The following is a 15,302-nucleotide window of genomic DNA, read 5'->3' as shown; positions in this document are numbered from 1 at the left end:
CAGTCAACACCCCTGAAAGCATCCAAGGATGGATGAAACGGTGCAGTTGGGGAGAAAAAGGAAATCCACCCAAGAAATGGATGACCTTGACAGCCAACCCTCCAGTAAGCGTCAAAAGGTGAATGATGCAGAAATGGAATTGGACTCACTAACAAAGTTTTTGCAGACCATCAGGGCATGCATTGACATTAACAAAACGATGGCAGTTTGGGACAGATACCCACCAACAGCATTGGTGCAAAGCATCAGAGTTCAGCCTGAGAAGAGCAATGTCCAGGCCACAGACCCACCAACAAGGTCAGTGAGAACCATCACGGTGCAAAATGAGAAGACTAATGTGCAGGCCACAAACAGATGCCCACCAATAAAGTTGGTACAGACCACTAGGGTGAGGCATTAGGAAGACGGTGTCCAGCCCAAGGATAAGTGCCACGAAGAAAATGGGGGCAAACCATCAAGGCACAGTCTGAGGAGAACAATGTTCAGCCAGAGACGGAGGGGGGAGAATGACTGTGGACTTACCACAGGTGGGAAGCTGAAGTACGTTAGTGCAGCTAGCCCCTGCTTGCCTTTCGCTTGCCACCAATAAAAGACCTGTGAACTTTCAAGCGTTTTTTGAGTCCTCCTTTCCTGTCCCACGCTGAGCCCCCAGTCATGGAGACTGCTGAGATTAGGGGTTCTGCACATGGCCCCTGGGGAGAAGGGAGGGGAAGGTCTGCATGTATGGGCGCTGTTCATAGAATCATAGAGTCACTCAGGTTGGAAAAGATCTCCAGGATCATCCGGTCCAACCATCCCCCTACCAGCAACATCACCCACTAAACCACGTACCTAAGCACCACATCCAACCTTTCCTTGAACACCCCCAGGGATGGTGACTCCACCACTTCCCTGGGCAACCCCTTCCAGTACCTAACCACTCTTTCTAAGAAGCTTCTCCTAATCAGCACCATCTCCCACTGCAAGGTAGCCCATTTGTTGAGCCATGTAAGATGGATGAATTGGAGATGAAACGGAGAAGACTGCTTCTTATATCTGTGGTAAGGATGAGCAACATGATGCTGGGGGTACTCAGTATCTGCCTCCTTTGCCAGGAAGGAGCTTCCTGCGATGTCAGCTGCCACCTACTCTGATGTCACCTCAGTGTTCGCTGGCACCCACCCCACAAAAGGGGCTGCCCTGTAGCTGGCAACCTCTTGCCAAGTTTCTTGCTCCTGGAATTCAAGGAGACTTGGAGTAGACAGGGTGCAAGGAAATCAAATGATGTGGCTAGTGAGGAAGAGGAAACCCAGCCAAGAAATGATTGACCTAGACAGCCAACTCCCCTGTAAGCATCCAATGATGGATCAAATGATGCGGCAGGGGAAGAAGAGGAAATACACCCAAGAAATAGGTGCCCTCGATAGTCAACCCCCCAGAAGGTGTCCATAGATGGATGATGGGGAAACAATGGTTGGGAACCCACTAAAAACATGTGAGCAGACCATTGGGGGGTCGGCTAAGGAGAACAACATCCAAAACGTGGGCAGGCACCCACCAACACAGGTGGTGGAGACCACTGGGATGAGGCATGAGAAGGACAATGTCCAGCCCATGGACAAGACCCACAAAGGAAATGGGGGCAGCCCATCCAGGCACAGCCTGAGGAGGACAACCTTTCAGCCAGGGAGTGGGAGGGTGCATGACTACGGTTCTCCCACAGGTGGGAAGCAGAGGTACATCAACCCTGCTAATCTCTCACTTGCTACCCATAAAAGATCTGTTCACGTTCAGGAGTTGCTTGAGCCCTCCTTCACTGTGCTGTGCTGAGCCCCAACTCACAGAGACTGCTGAGGCGGGGTCTCCTCTGAACATGGCTCATGGGGAGAGGGAAGGGAAGGGCCTGGGTGCTGCAGAGGGTTACTGCGTTTTCAACTGGCTCAGAAAAGCGGGGCTGAAAAGGCAGGATAGCGCTTTTCTGGGGCCAATCTCCCAAGGAACCATCTCTGGTAAGCAACCGCCTGAGACATGTTTTAGCTGTGGTGCTGACAGGGGAAGAAAAAAAGGCCTTAGCAGGCATTCCACACCCCTACCCCCCCCCCCCCCCCCACACTTTCCAGAAGGTTCTGGAACAACAGGCTGGGCATGCGAGGTGATTAGCATGCGAGACGAGGGCTGGGGGTGGAGAGGAGGGGACTGGCTGTAATTAGCGCAGCCGTGGGGACGGTGTGGGTGCTGCCCGCCATCATGGAGGGGGCTGGGGCTGAGACTTTGCTGGAGCCCGGGGGTGTTCCTCGGTCCTTTCCTCTCCTTGCAGCTTTTGCTCTTGCTTTGTCTTTTCTCTTCCCCAGAAGTTAGGACCCCTCAGCCCTTTGTTCGGTAACGAGGCTCAAACAGCTGCCGTTAACGGCTCGTTCAGCCCTTTGGAAAGCCACAAGCCTCAAAGAGCCTCCATTACAAGCAGCAAGGGTCGAATAGCTCCTATACAGCAAGGTTTAAGTAACTCCTGGTATAAACAGCGAGGTTTACTCAGCTTCTGTCGTCAGTAAAACTTCCCGATGGGTCATTCGGTGCCACGTTCCCTTATTTGAGCCCCAGAGTACTTCAGACATGGGTGGTCTCTGAGGGGACTGTCCGGGACCATGTCGGGATAACCCTGCTGGTGCTAAAGCAATGGGCGGGACCAGAGTGGCAGGGGGATCCTAACAGCTAACTGTCCCAGAGGTCAAAATGACTCTACCTGGGAGAGTGGAAAAAGCACCCCATTGTAACTGGCCTGGAGGCTCTGTGCACCCGTGGCATACGCTACTTCAGGAGAGGGTACTTCAGGGACCCAAAGGAGTGCTGATAAGCTTTTGGTATAGCTGCTCTGGCTGTGGAGGTAAGTGTCTACCTTGCCAAGTTGTCTACCTTACCCAGTCTCTCAGAGGGCCGTTCTGTTGTGGGGTTGCTGAGGATCAAAGAACAGGAGGTGCCAATTATTCGGGGAGAAAAGTAGTTCAGAATATTTTCCAGTAAACTAAAGAAGGCACCAAAACTGAGCATGCTGGACATCTACTAAATTGCAATGGATCTTGTTTATGTTTGTCGTGGATTAACCCGGCTGGCAGCTGAACACCAGGCAGCCGTTCGCTCACTCTCCCCCCTCCCTCTCTGGGACGGGGGAGAGAAATGGAAAGTGGAGCCCGTGAGTTGAGATAAAGACAGTTAGTTTAATAAGACAGGAAAATAATAATAATAATAACAATAATAATACAATGATGATAATAGTACTAGTACTAATAATGTGTACAAACAAGTGATGCACAATGCAATTGCTCACCACTCGCTGACCAATGCCCAGCCTAACCCCGAGCAGTCTGGCCCCCTCCCCCGGCTAGCCACCCCTATATATTGTTTAGCATGACGTCAGATGGTATGGAATACCCCTTTGGCTAGTTTGGGTCACCTGTCCTGGGTCTGTCCCCTCCCAGCTCTTACTGCACCCCCAGCCTGCCCGTTGGAAGGGCAGAGCAAAAGGCTGAGATGTCCTTGGCTTGGTGTAAGCACTGCTCTGCAACAATTAAAGCATCAGGGTGTTATCAGCACTCTTCTCATCCTAAGCCAAAACACAGCATTACACAAGCTACTAGGAAGAAAATTAACTCTGTTCTAACTGAAACCAGGACAATGTTCCACCTAGTGCAGTTCCAGTAATCTGTAGGACAGTGCTGAATGACTTACTTTAAAGAAGACTGGAAGCAGCAGAAACCATGTCAGCAGGGATAAAATCCTTCTGAGACTCCATCCAGAATTACTATTAACAGAGTTTACAAGGGTATGTAGTGACAGGGCAAGGAGTGAGGGTTTTAAATTGAAGGAGTATAGATTTAGATTAGATATTAGGAAGAAATTCTTCATGGTCATAGAATCATCGAATGGTTTGGGTTGGAAGGGACCTTAAAGATCACCCAGTACTAACCCCCTGCCATGGGCAGGGACTCCTCCCACCAGATGGAGTTGCTCAAAGCCCCATCCATCCCGGCCTTGAAATCTCCAGGGATGGGGCATCCACAGCTTCTCTGGGCAACCTGTGCCAGGGCCTCACCATCCTCCAAGTAAAGAATTTCTTTTGATGAGGGTTATGAGCACCCCTCACCACTCTTTGTGAGCACATCAATAAAAGGAATAATCCTTTCATTTGTGTATAAATCAGAAAATGCAAGTATGTCAGGATACCTACTAATGTTCATGTAAGCTTGCAGCTATGTAAACAAGAATGACAATAAGCAATTGCAGGAGAAGCCTCTGCACAAGCTGGAACACTCAAGCACATATGCAATGGGGGCATAAAAAACAAATGCATGCTGCAAATGACAAAACAAAAAGAGAAAAACAAACAATTGGAAATCTAATGGCAAGGAAACGTAATCAAGAGCCAATGTAGCATTCTGGAACATATGGTAGAAACCTTCATTTCAGGCAAAATTGGAAACATTCAGGCACCTTAACATAATTCCTAAGTGTCAGTCACTCAGGCTCTCCAACACACCTCAAAAGTGTCAGCTGAAGGTTTCCTCAAGCAGGCTCATTTCAGTGGGGAAGGCACCTTATCCCCTTTGCTGTGGGCACCAAGGCACCAAACACGCTATCTGATCCCATAGCACTTCTCCACCTTACTAGGGCAGGGAAAGAGGGCACAGTGGCAGCTTGTGCTCAGAGCCTGAAAGCTCTGAGAGGGAGAAAGGGGACAGAGTGTGCTGGATTTGGAGAGGGAGAGATTCCTGTGGCCCTGCTCCTCAGTGTCACAGAAATCAGATTTTTATTTTGCAATTAAAATGTTCTGTTAATACACGAATATATTCTGTTAATATACAGTAGAACTGTAGTTTATTGTCTCTGCTTTCAAATAGCACATCTACCTTGAACAGATGTGAGGCATGGCCAGATTAGATTTCCCCGTCCTTTCCCAAAACCTCTCCATGCTTTGTTCTGGTCCTGACAGGAACTGGACATCAAAAGAAGACTGATGTAGATGTCGTGGGGATTCAGGTGACATCCAGGAGCGAGCAAAATGACCTTCCCACTGCTGGAAGAACAGGAGGCACCAGTGAAGGATTAGGTAGCATTTGGTGTGCTTTGTCACGTTATTTTCTATACTATTTTCTGGAAATAATCTCATTCCGAATAACAAATGCAAGGCTTTAAGGAGGCACTTTGGTCACATTGCCACAATTGTTGGCCTGGATGGAAAAGACTTCACATATTTGAGTATAAGTTTGACCTACAGAGGTACTCATGAGCTGATAAACACAGCCTGCAATGATGAAGGAGAATTGCCTGCCTCCACAGAACAAAAAGAGAGCTGGAATGGGTGTGTCAGGCACGGACCAGCATGTGTAGAAAAAGTTCTTTGCAGAACAAGTCTTCTTGCTAGACAGATGCTGCAGTTACGGGTCAGAGGTTCGCTCAGCTTCCCAATAAAATAAATCAAAGGGACCTTGTGGTGGCCTACTACACGTGTAGTAACTTACCTGAGGATTAACTTCAGCAGCTGTGCTGTGCAGAAGAGATAGAGATAGCTCTGTACCAGTAGAAGCTCTTAGCATCTGCACTACTGCCAGCACTGTTCAGAGACCAAGACACCATAAACCACCATACTCTGGGACAAGAATCTGGGCTGTAGATGATTCACGCTCTGAATCACTGCAGTTATTGGGTCCAGTATTGCAGAAAACTAAATTAGCTAAACATATGCATCAGTAAATACACAGCCAAAATACCAGTGAGGAGGCCTCGGTTCACCATACCTACAAATTGCTGCTACAGGGAAATGTTACAGAGTAAGCATAAAAATAGCTGAGCATTGTTCTGCTGAGCTCATCCATTCCCTTGAGGATACTGCCCCAGTAGAGAAAAAATAATACTAATAAAAACGTAAATATAAATATAAAAAAATCTGCTTGCAAAGCATTCAACACACTGCACAGAAGCATGTTTACAGTGAGTGATTCGCTTGCAACTGTAATATAACACAGAAATGCCAGCTTCTTAGCTGGATTTAGGTAGTAACACCTTCATTTTTTGATCTGGGTAAGCAGGCAGGTGCTTTTCTGAGCTGGCTCAACAAGAGGATACAAAACAGAGAAGAGTTTTGCCAAGTGGCTTTTCAGCATCTCTCAAGTCCAGCTGAGACTGAAATGATTTGAGTGTACATTAAATTTTGTTTGTTCCTAGATCCAAAACCAAAAACCATGGAGGAAAATATGTATCTGTGTATTTTCTGATCTGTTACAAGGTGCAGCCTGACTACAAAATTCTGGTGACTTATTTTGTTTAAAACTATCTTAATCTCTGTAATACCACTGGTTATTTTTGCAGGAAGATTTAGAGATCTATTGCTTATTTCTGTTCTTCATCTTTTAGATGAAAACTCGAGACTTCTTGATCATAAAGTAACCCTCCAGATCTGAAGTAATAAAGACACTGCTCTTTCAGAAAAGAAAGCCTCTCTAACATTGGCTTCACTGGGTACTAGGTGCTCATGGCTGACTTTCTTTCCTTTCTCTTTATAAGTTCTGGGACTATGTGCTTTCCATAGCTTGGTTGCCACTTCAGGTGGTGAGCCCAATGGGTATGTTATGTCAATTCAGTGACACTTGCAGTCAGCTCTCTGGGCATGTACTTCACTGAGCAATTTGACATCAGTTGTGTGTGTTAGTCCTCTGTGCCTTATGCGTGTTTTATTCTCTGTCTCCCTTCAAGTGACATAACCTTTGGATTCCAAAACTAACATGCAGTGGTAATTTAGTCATACTTTTTGCATTTCTGGTTGGATAAAGAGGAGGAAAGGTGCACTGAAAACTGAGAAATGGAGAAGTAAGCCAAATACCCATTCTGGGATTCAATGAGGAGCAAGTGGTTATCTACCTTAGGAGTAAAGACAACCCCATTACGGACTCCACCTCCATCAGCCATAACAGGAGCTCAGATGGCTTGCAGACATGCCAGCATCTGAACAAATGCATTTGAAGCTGGAGCTGAAATTTATCTTGTGTATCTTGGTTCTGTGTCATTACAATGATGACAATACAGCGTTCCTTCCTGGTGGAAGTGTTGTTAGAGAAAAATGTTCAGTATTGGAGGAGGTGTGCAGGTACAACTGCTAAAGGAGTTTGTGACATTTACTTTAAAGGGACTAATAGCTGACGAGTCCCTTTGTTTCTAACTGATTCTAAACAGTTGTGGGGGAAAACTTGTCAAATATATACATGCAAAGCCAGCATATATACGTATTTGTGCGATCTGTGGAACAGGCGCTAATTCTGTCTTCACTGTGTCGTTTAGGAAGGATCAAGAAAAAATGAATCTTTCATAAAACAAATGGGGCATGACTGATGTGGACAAGTTACACTTGGGCCCTTAGCCAAGATAGGGTGAAGTCGGTAGGAGGCTTCAAAATGCAGCTCTTTCTGGACATATTTTTAATTTAAAATGACAAGATCAGTGTACAGCCTGGGCAATCCTTGTGTCAGCAGTGCTATCTCCTTTCATTGTTTACATCAGATGAAAGATAAGGCTTCTCCAAAGATTAATATTACTCTGTTAATTAACTAATATATGAGCAGATGTTAACTGCTTCCGAAGTGCCAAACATTTCTGTTGTTATTCACTGCAGAGTCAGATGTTTCTGGATGTTTTTCAGAGCAGTGAGCAGGGTTTGAAAGCTCGGTGACACAACTGTCAGTGGCTTGAACTGCAGCTGTGTGGTGAAATCCCAATGCCAGGCTTCGACTCTTGCCTAAGAAAGGCAGCACTCACAGACCTCTGCGGAGTATGGCCCGTGGCTAGCTAACACTGCCTGGTGTCTCTTGTCTGGCTGTGAAGGACTTATTCCTGTCTCTTTTTAAAGTGATGTCCAATAGCTACAAGTCATCAATACCAGACTAAAGATGCAGAGTTTGAAAGGCTGTTTCTGATGTGAACTGCGGCTCCAGAATCAAATGCCAGTTACAGAAAAAATGAAAATCTGAATCTCACAGAACAGACAAAAAGCAAGAAAACTTTTCAACCATCACACTAACAAGGCTGCATTTTGTAAATTGCTGTCAGATCAGTCTGAAGGGATTAAGCCTGAGTTCTCACTTCAAGGGATGACTGCTGCAGAGCTCCATTTTGTTGGATGATGTTTGAAAAGAGTCTTTCCCTCTAATCAAGCCCTGCCATAAACAGCAGTCTCTGACCTGCTGCCTCCATAGTTGGAATGCAGATCTCCACGTGCAGATCTGAAGTGCCATGTGATGTTTACCTAATTTCTCATTGCTTTATAAAATATTCTGTGAAAAAAATAATAATAATAACTATATATATATATATAGTATATATAAAACCAAGCAGGCAAGAACCTAGCACTAATTACGAGCCACGTAGATCCTAATAAGGATCTATTACAGCCCCCTTGCTCCTTGGCTCCTACTTGTGCTGCTTAGAGAAGGAAATGTTAAAACATGGGTTTTGATAGACGGCTGCCTAAAGTGTCCTACAAAGTTTTTAACTCTAATGCAGAGAAGCTGTGAAACCAGTGCAAGTCCTCCTGCTATGCTCTCTCAGGCTGCACTCTTGCTGCAGGTGATAAGCAAAGTAGGACCAGGTGCGTTCAGGTTGAGACCTGCAATTAAAACAGTTTCTTTAAAAAGTACAGCAGCTTTTACACTGTGATATGAGCAGTGCCTTTTTGCAAACATGAGAGATAAAGCTGAGTTTTTAATGAAGTTCTTACCAGTCTTAAAGATGCTGAAAGATGCTCTGCCACTTTGTGGTAGTTTCACTGATCAAACTCCAACAGAAGTATTTCAGTTCTGCCTAATAAAGTTTTACCTGTGAAGTTTTGTAAATTGTGCTGTGTCTTTTTGCCCAGCCCCAGCTGCTTCTCCTGGAGTTGGCTATGGATCACTGCTGTCTCCATATCTTTGAAAAACATTTTGGCATCTTCTGCAGAACAAAAAATGTGTTACAAACATCCATCCAACAAGTGGTACATAAATATGTAACATCAAACAGTGTATAAGCCATACAGCCTACAACAAATATGTATACAAAGGAGGAACAGTAGGCCTAAAACCACACTTCAATATAAGGAATTTCTATTTATTTAGGCCTTAAATGACCTTCTTTTGAATTTCTTACCAGGTGAGCCACCCCTCTCTCAGCAAGGAGAGGAAAAAGAAATTATTTCCCGTTCTCAGGACACTTGTAAATACAAGTCTATAGCTCCTACTACAAAAACAACAGCACCAACAACATAAACAGATCACACACAAACAGATGTCACTTCCAGAGAGCTAAAAATCTAAGGCTGCATCTGAGTCTCCTGGCTAACAAACCAGCTGCCAAATTTAATCCCAGAGGCTGGCCCAGATGCAGCATAACATAGAACAGAAACTAATGGGGGCTCATCAATTCTCAATCGAGATTTTCCCTAATCTGCCATCAATCACAGAATATCATTGTTATTATCTCAATTGCCAATATGCTCTGGATCTCCTAAAGCTGTGTCCAGAGATTTTCAAGTATTTTTTATCCTGCTACAATATTGAGCTGCTGCAGTACACAGAAGATGAATGACCCTTTTTAGCTCTTCCTAATAATGTTTTTCTTCCAGCCTATATCCAGCAGAACTAATATGATGCTCATTGTGACTTTTTTCCCCCTCCCAGTTCGTGAACCTGTAGTGGTTTTTAGAAATGTAACCTGGCTGCATGTTTGAAATGCACGGTGCAGCAGCATGCAGGAAAGCTCAATATGACAGCATTCAAGATCCCAAGACAGTCTCATAAATTTTATGAGAGGCAAACCTCGAATTAATGAAATCTTGAGAGACATCCTGGCTTTCCTAAAACACAGAGCATGCAACAGTCTGCCACGAGACTGGGAAGATAAAGGCATTTGGCAACCAATATTTTTTTAACATCTGAGTTAGTAAAAGTCAGAGTTTAACCTAAATTTCCTGGATTTTACTTTATGCTACAGTAGAACAAAAATGTATTAGCTACTAATGAAACCGACAAGTCAAATCAGGTTTTGCCCTTCAGACATTATTAAGAGAGTTTTCTTTCAAAGAAACTTTTGAATGATTACCGTGTAACAACTTGCTGTCTTTGAAGCCACTGGGAAGCTGGTGCTGGAAGCAGAGATCATTCTCAGGAGCACAAGACACTGAGTTGTGCTGGCTGCTCATGTATTTCCTGGCAGAGCTTGATCTTAAAAGCTCTCTTTTGCCAAACACTTGCACATCCAAATGATCACTTCTATATCACCTTCCCCTACCCCGTCAACTGCCAGTGCTCCCTCAGCCTTGCACTTCTAAATCCGAATGGAGCTGGAAGTATTCTCTGACTGGGGCACAAAATCCTGGATAAGCTTTGTGAAAGAGTAACAACAAAATCTCTTGATGGATGCCTGAAATAAACTGAAATTGCATCTGTCCTGGCCACTGATTTTTTATATAGATAATGCTTTATATTTATATGTTACGTTGTTCCTGAACTTTTGATGGTGGAGAGTTAAATCCGTTCCTGATCAGAGAGCCTAGGTATTAGTTTAACTGACTTAAGCTCTCAGAAATAGCTCTAGCCATATGCCACAGAGCCACCGTCTGGTTCCACCTCACTGCCTTTTCAGAAATAACTCCTCCAGCCACCTGGACCATTCTGCACACAGTCAGTTGGCTCCTTCCTGCTTCACGGCCTCCCAGGCCCTTCTGAGCTGGTCATCACTCATGGTTGCTCCAGTGTTCCTTGATGAACCCTGTGCATGGGGCCAAACTACTGGTAGCATATCACTGACGTATAAATATATCCTGAAACAACCCTCTTACCTCCTCCATCATCACCCAAAACACATGCCCAAGAGACACTGTTCTTGCTCTGGGCAACCTTCCTATTTGTATCCAGAATTGTCTATTTGAGTGAAAGTTCTCCCAGATGCCTCCATGTCAATAAATAAAAATACCAGCATTTTCAACAAAACCTTACCAAGAACACCAAATAATTAGTTAGTTCTTCTGCAAAGCTTGCATTAATAATCATTGGTCATCAGACATCCCTATTATATTTGTATTGGAAATGCTCCCAATCACGGGAACTAGACCACTCAGACTGTTCAGTTGTGACCATGGCTCCCTTCACAGTTTTGTTCCAGGTCATCTAGGAGCCTACCAGCTATTCCCAGGGAAGGACAGGAGACAGCAAGGCCAAGAAATGCAGGCAGCAACTGGCAACTTCGAACTGGAGCAATGGGATTTTAATGCCACAGACATGGACCACTCTTTCCTCAAGCCAGGGTAGTGGTCCAAGGCATGCTTCATTTCCTAACCCAGAGATAGCCCCAGGGTCTGCCCAGAAAAGCCACAGGTAAATAGATGAGATGCAAAAGATAACATAGTGGAAATCGTTCAGGGTAAGGGAAAAAAAAAAAAAAAAAGGTGGTCAAGAGATCCTTACTGGAAATCCCTTACTGGAAATCCCTTAAAGGCAGATTCTGTAACTCAAAACACATCAGATAACAGGAGGCAGGTTCACAACTAGGATGCGAAATATTTCATGTTTAAAATCAACACCTTGAAGCACATCCAGAAGCAAACTGAAAGCTAGGGAGGCTCAAGAGCATAAATGTCATCTAGTCCCATGAGGGAAGCACAGCTGAGTGGGGAAGCAGCTGCATCCTTCCCCAGGCAGAGCACACTGCAGGGGTTGACTCCCATAAGGAACAGCCTGGATCACTGCTGCAATGCTTGCCTCTAGAAAATAAAATAAAATAAAATAATTAAAAAAAAAAAAGTCACAATTTTCTAGCTAAGAACACATAGAAAAGTGAGGCCCATACTGAGGCCCGTACTGTTCTACATCAAGGAGCAGCCAAGGACTCATCTTGCCTCCATGTCAGTGAATATGGGCTTCAGAAACGAAACTCCGTTGGACCCTCACCTACATAATTTCTTTCTGATTTTTGCCCACAAGTGATTTTAATTTCACCTCATTCAGGCTGAGTATCACCTGCTCATTCTTTCACCATTAACACCACACCCTTTTCCTGCAGTGTTCATGATGACACTGTGGGATTCACTGCCACAGGACACTGTGGAGGCTAAAGGGCTAAGCAGGTTTGAGGAAGGTCCAGGAAAATTCCAAGAGGATCAGCTCATTCATGGTCATTAAAAACAGCAGTATGGATTGGGCCTGTTATCCAGAAAACCCCTAAACCATTGAGCTCTGGGAACATGGGGATTACTCTAGGGTGATGGTTACTCTTCATCCAAGCATGTACTGCTGGCTGTTGCTGGAAACAGTGTCCTGGGCCAGATGATCTTGGTCTTGAGGCAGCAGGGCCATTAGTATGTTAACCTCTGAGATGGGCCACTGTGTACACTGAAAGGGCCTGGTACAAAGACTCTGAAGAAACCCACAGGAAACATTAGGAACAGCTGAGCATTATCTGAGCATTGTCACATGAGCCATCCCAGGAGGCGAAGGACATACAGAGCAGCAATCCCTGCTCTTGTGGACCATCTGAGAGGCAGTAGTTAAACTATGGAAGTGTACAGGACTCAGGTTTGTGTAGTGAGATAAAGCAGCTAGAAGGTGCTTCCCAAACAAAATGCCCTTTGATTCCACCCTACTGACTCTTACCTCAGCAAGTTCACTTTGCTCAAGTTTGCTCTGGATCCTCCTGCACCCAGCATACCCCAGAAACTGGGAAAGGGGAAAGAGGACACAGTGGCTGCCAGAGAACACAGAGGTTCCGTGCTTTTCATAAAGGATCCTGTTAATATGGTTGACTGTGACTATAAACATTTGGAAAATGAAAAAGTATGCCTTGTCACAGAAGTAAGTTTGAAACAGACCAGTGTCCTCTGAAGAATTAAAGATGATTACCCTTCCAATTGTAGAACATAGTATTACAGGAACAAAAACTTATTGCATCTAATTTTGGCAAGTACAGCAGGGTATGTAAAGAAAAAGCCTGAGAGAAGGGGTAAGGAGTGTGGCAACTACCATGAGGAATTGTCACTTTTACTGAATGGGCCCGGTTACTGCATTATGTTAGTGCTAAAGGCCCTGGTTTGATTTGCTGGAATTACATGCACTTAACCTCCTGCAATGCACAGACTATTCCACTGGCTCTGTACTAACAAAGTGTGCCAAATTCATCCTAGTAGGGATATAAAAGAGGGCAGCGCATGTCCATATTCAGCTTGTATGACCACACTGCTTCCATCTATGTTCCCACTCTTCACACCACTTTCTAGAGCCCTTTTAGTCCAAAAAGCATGTAACACAATGCTTCTTAGAATAAAATGCAATTCTCAGAAAAATACTTTCTAGCTACCTAATCTGCCTGAGACCTGTGAGAGTTGCCTCAGTCTGGTACCCACCACAGTCAGTTTGCAACCTTTCACTGGCTTCCATCATGCCTTAGGTATAAGATAAAATTCTTGTCTTAATTGAAAAATATGGATTTGCTGGGGAGAAGTGTTACAGAAAAAGCTCTGAAAAGAGAACTGAAAGGCAATTGTGCATGGCTTTATGAGCTTTGAGTTTGGGGGCTTTTTCTTTTACCTATACTATTTTCAAATGTGTTTATGAGAACAAAAAAGCAGACTGTCTGAAGGTTTTGGGCGCCTCCAAGTACAAACTGCCCACAAACAAAAATTAAAAAATAGAGGAGAAAAAAAAGAAAAAAAAAAAAAAAAAAAAAAAAAAAAAAACAGATTTTGCTGTTCCAACGTTAATTTAAAAGTAGCATATAGCCCCTTTTCACCCAAAATACCACCAGCATAAATAAGGTACCACAGCTAAATCAACGCCAAGGGTGCCTTGTGAGCTTAATAACCAGAGAAGGAATTCTGAAAACAGTCTCAGAAAGAATCTAAATCTGACACACAGGCCTCCTTTGTAGTTTGAGAGAATAAGAACTAATAGAGGATAAAATGTTGTGAGGGTTGGGGGAACAGGAAAGGTCACCTTCATTAGAGTTGACCGTTAACCACAAGTCCAGCCAAATTTACCCTGTGAAGAATCCTTGTGGTTCAAGTGATAATCAAATTTTTTAAGAAGATGCAAAAAGATGTGAAAGAAAATTCTCTTTATTTAGGTAATTGCTACTGTATCCCTAATCGAAAGGGAACAGGGACAGCTGGAGGGTAAGAGCAGGCCTCCGAAAGGCAAGAGATAAGGAACATCTGCTAGCAGGGACTTGAGTGAAAAAAGACCTGTCTGTGAATGGACATAAAATATTAATATTCCCGTATCTAAGTTCCTCTAGACAATAGAAGAAATAAAGAGCAAACCTTGAAAAAAGCAGATTTCTCTATTGCACTCCCCAGGAGAGATCCCAACACACACCAGTCCCCAAGCACCAGTCCTTGAATACACAAGGCTGCATTTTAATGAACTGTTCTGTTGTTGCTTGCTGGCTAACTTGTTTTCCTCTCCCTGTGGAATTTTAATTTTGCCTGTGATATGTATACGTACTACAATAAAGTGGCCAGCTCGACAGAGCTCCCTGTGAGCCGCTGGGCACTGTTACAAAAGGCTAATGACCCCTTGCCACTTTGCTGATGAGCATTCTCTCCGAGTGCCGTGTTTTCTTTGTGGTGACTACCTTTCCTTGGTGGCATTTAAAAGCAATTTTAACAAATGGATTTACACAAATAATAGATTTCCTTCTGACCGAGGCCTGCCACTGGCACCGTGTTGTATAAAGCCATTTCATAGTCATGTCAAGCTCCATTTTGGAATAAATCACTATATTTTGTTTGGAAGGCTGTTCCAGGACTTGACAGATGTAATGATGGGGAGCCACCTTCTTATTTCTAGCCTGAATGTGCTCCTTGCCAGCTCATACACCTCCAGTTCCTCATCCTTCCAATTAGCACTGTTATGATCAGCAATTGTATTTCCTCCAGCCTCCATCTAGCTAAGCTAAACATGAAAATCTGCTTTAGTCTCTTCAGATACGACCTCTTCATTCAGGTATGATCTCTTCATTCTCCTGCTCCTCACCATAATCCCCCTGCAGACCTTTACCAGTCTGAATGCAGAGCTTCATGTTACCCCAGACACACTAAGAACAAGCTTGCCATAAATCCTGCTGTCTGTTCTCTTCACTGGAAATATGAGGATACTGTTCCCTGCTGCTAGCAGTCACCCTTGGGTCAGTTATCTCACCAAAGATTTTCCTCTGGAAAAGAAGCCCAGGCTTCAGGTCACCAAGCAAAACTACAGCCTGACACTTCATCTTAAGACTGTATATGGAGCCCTTCTCCACAGACATGGGAAACTCTG

General features: G+C 44.3%; 2 long non-coding RNA genes across 3 annotated transcripts; one reads left to right on the top strand and one right to left on the bottom strand.

The window, feature by feature from the left end:
* Window positions 1-1,793: 1,793 nt before the first annotated feature.
* Window positions 1,794-6,880, top strand: LOC137850515 (uncharacterized). 2 transcript variants are annotated; one of them, XR_011092571.1, is made up of 3 exons: window positions 1,794-1,988; window positions 2,702-2,860; window positions 4,964-6,880. It is a non-coding gene; the product is annotated as an uncharacterized lncRNA (long non-coding RNA). The 2 variants fall into 2 exon arrangements; XR_011092570.1 differs by lacking the exon at window positions 1,794-1,988 and having other exon boundaries at window positions 2,197-2,860.
* A 657-nt stretch (window positions 6,881-7,537) lies between these two features.
* LOC137850518 (uncharacterized) lies at window positions 7,538-10,363 on the bottom strand. Its single transcript, XR_011092572.1, has 3 exons — window positions 10,096-10,363; window positions 8,738-8,949; window positions 7,538-8,626 (listed from the first exon to the last, which is right to left on the bottom strand). It is a non-coding gene; the product is annotated as an uncharacterized lncRNA (long non-coding RNA).
* Window positions 10,364-15,302: the final 4,939 nt, after the last annotated feature.

Source organism: Anas acuta, chromosome 1 (assembly GCF_963932015.1).
Source record: "Anas acuta chromosome 1, bAnaAcu1.1, whole genome shotgun sequence".
Classification (NCBI taxonomy): Eukaryota; Metazoa; Chordata; class Aves; order Anseriformes; family Anatidae; genus Anas; species Anas acuta.
This window is presented reverse-complemented; position numbering and strand designations above follow the sequence as displayed.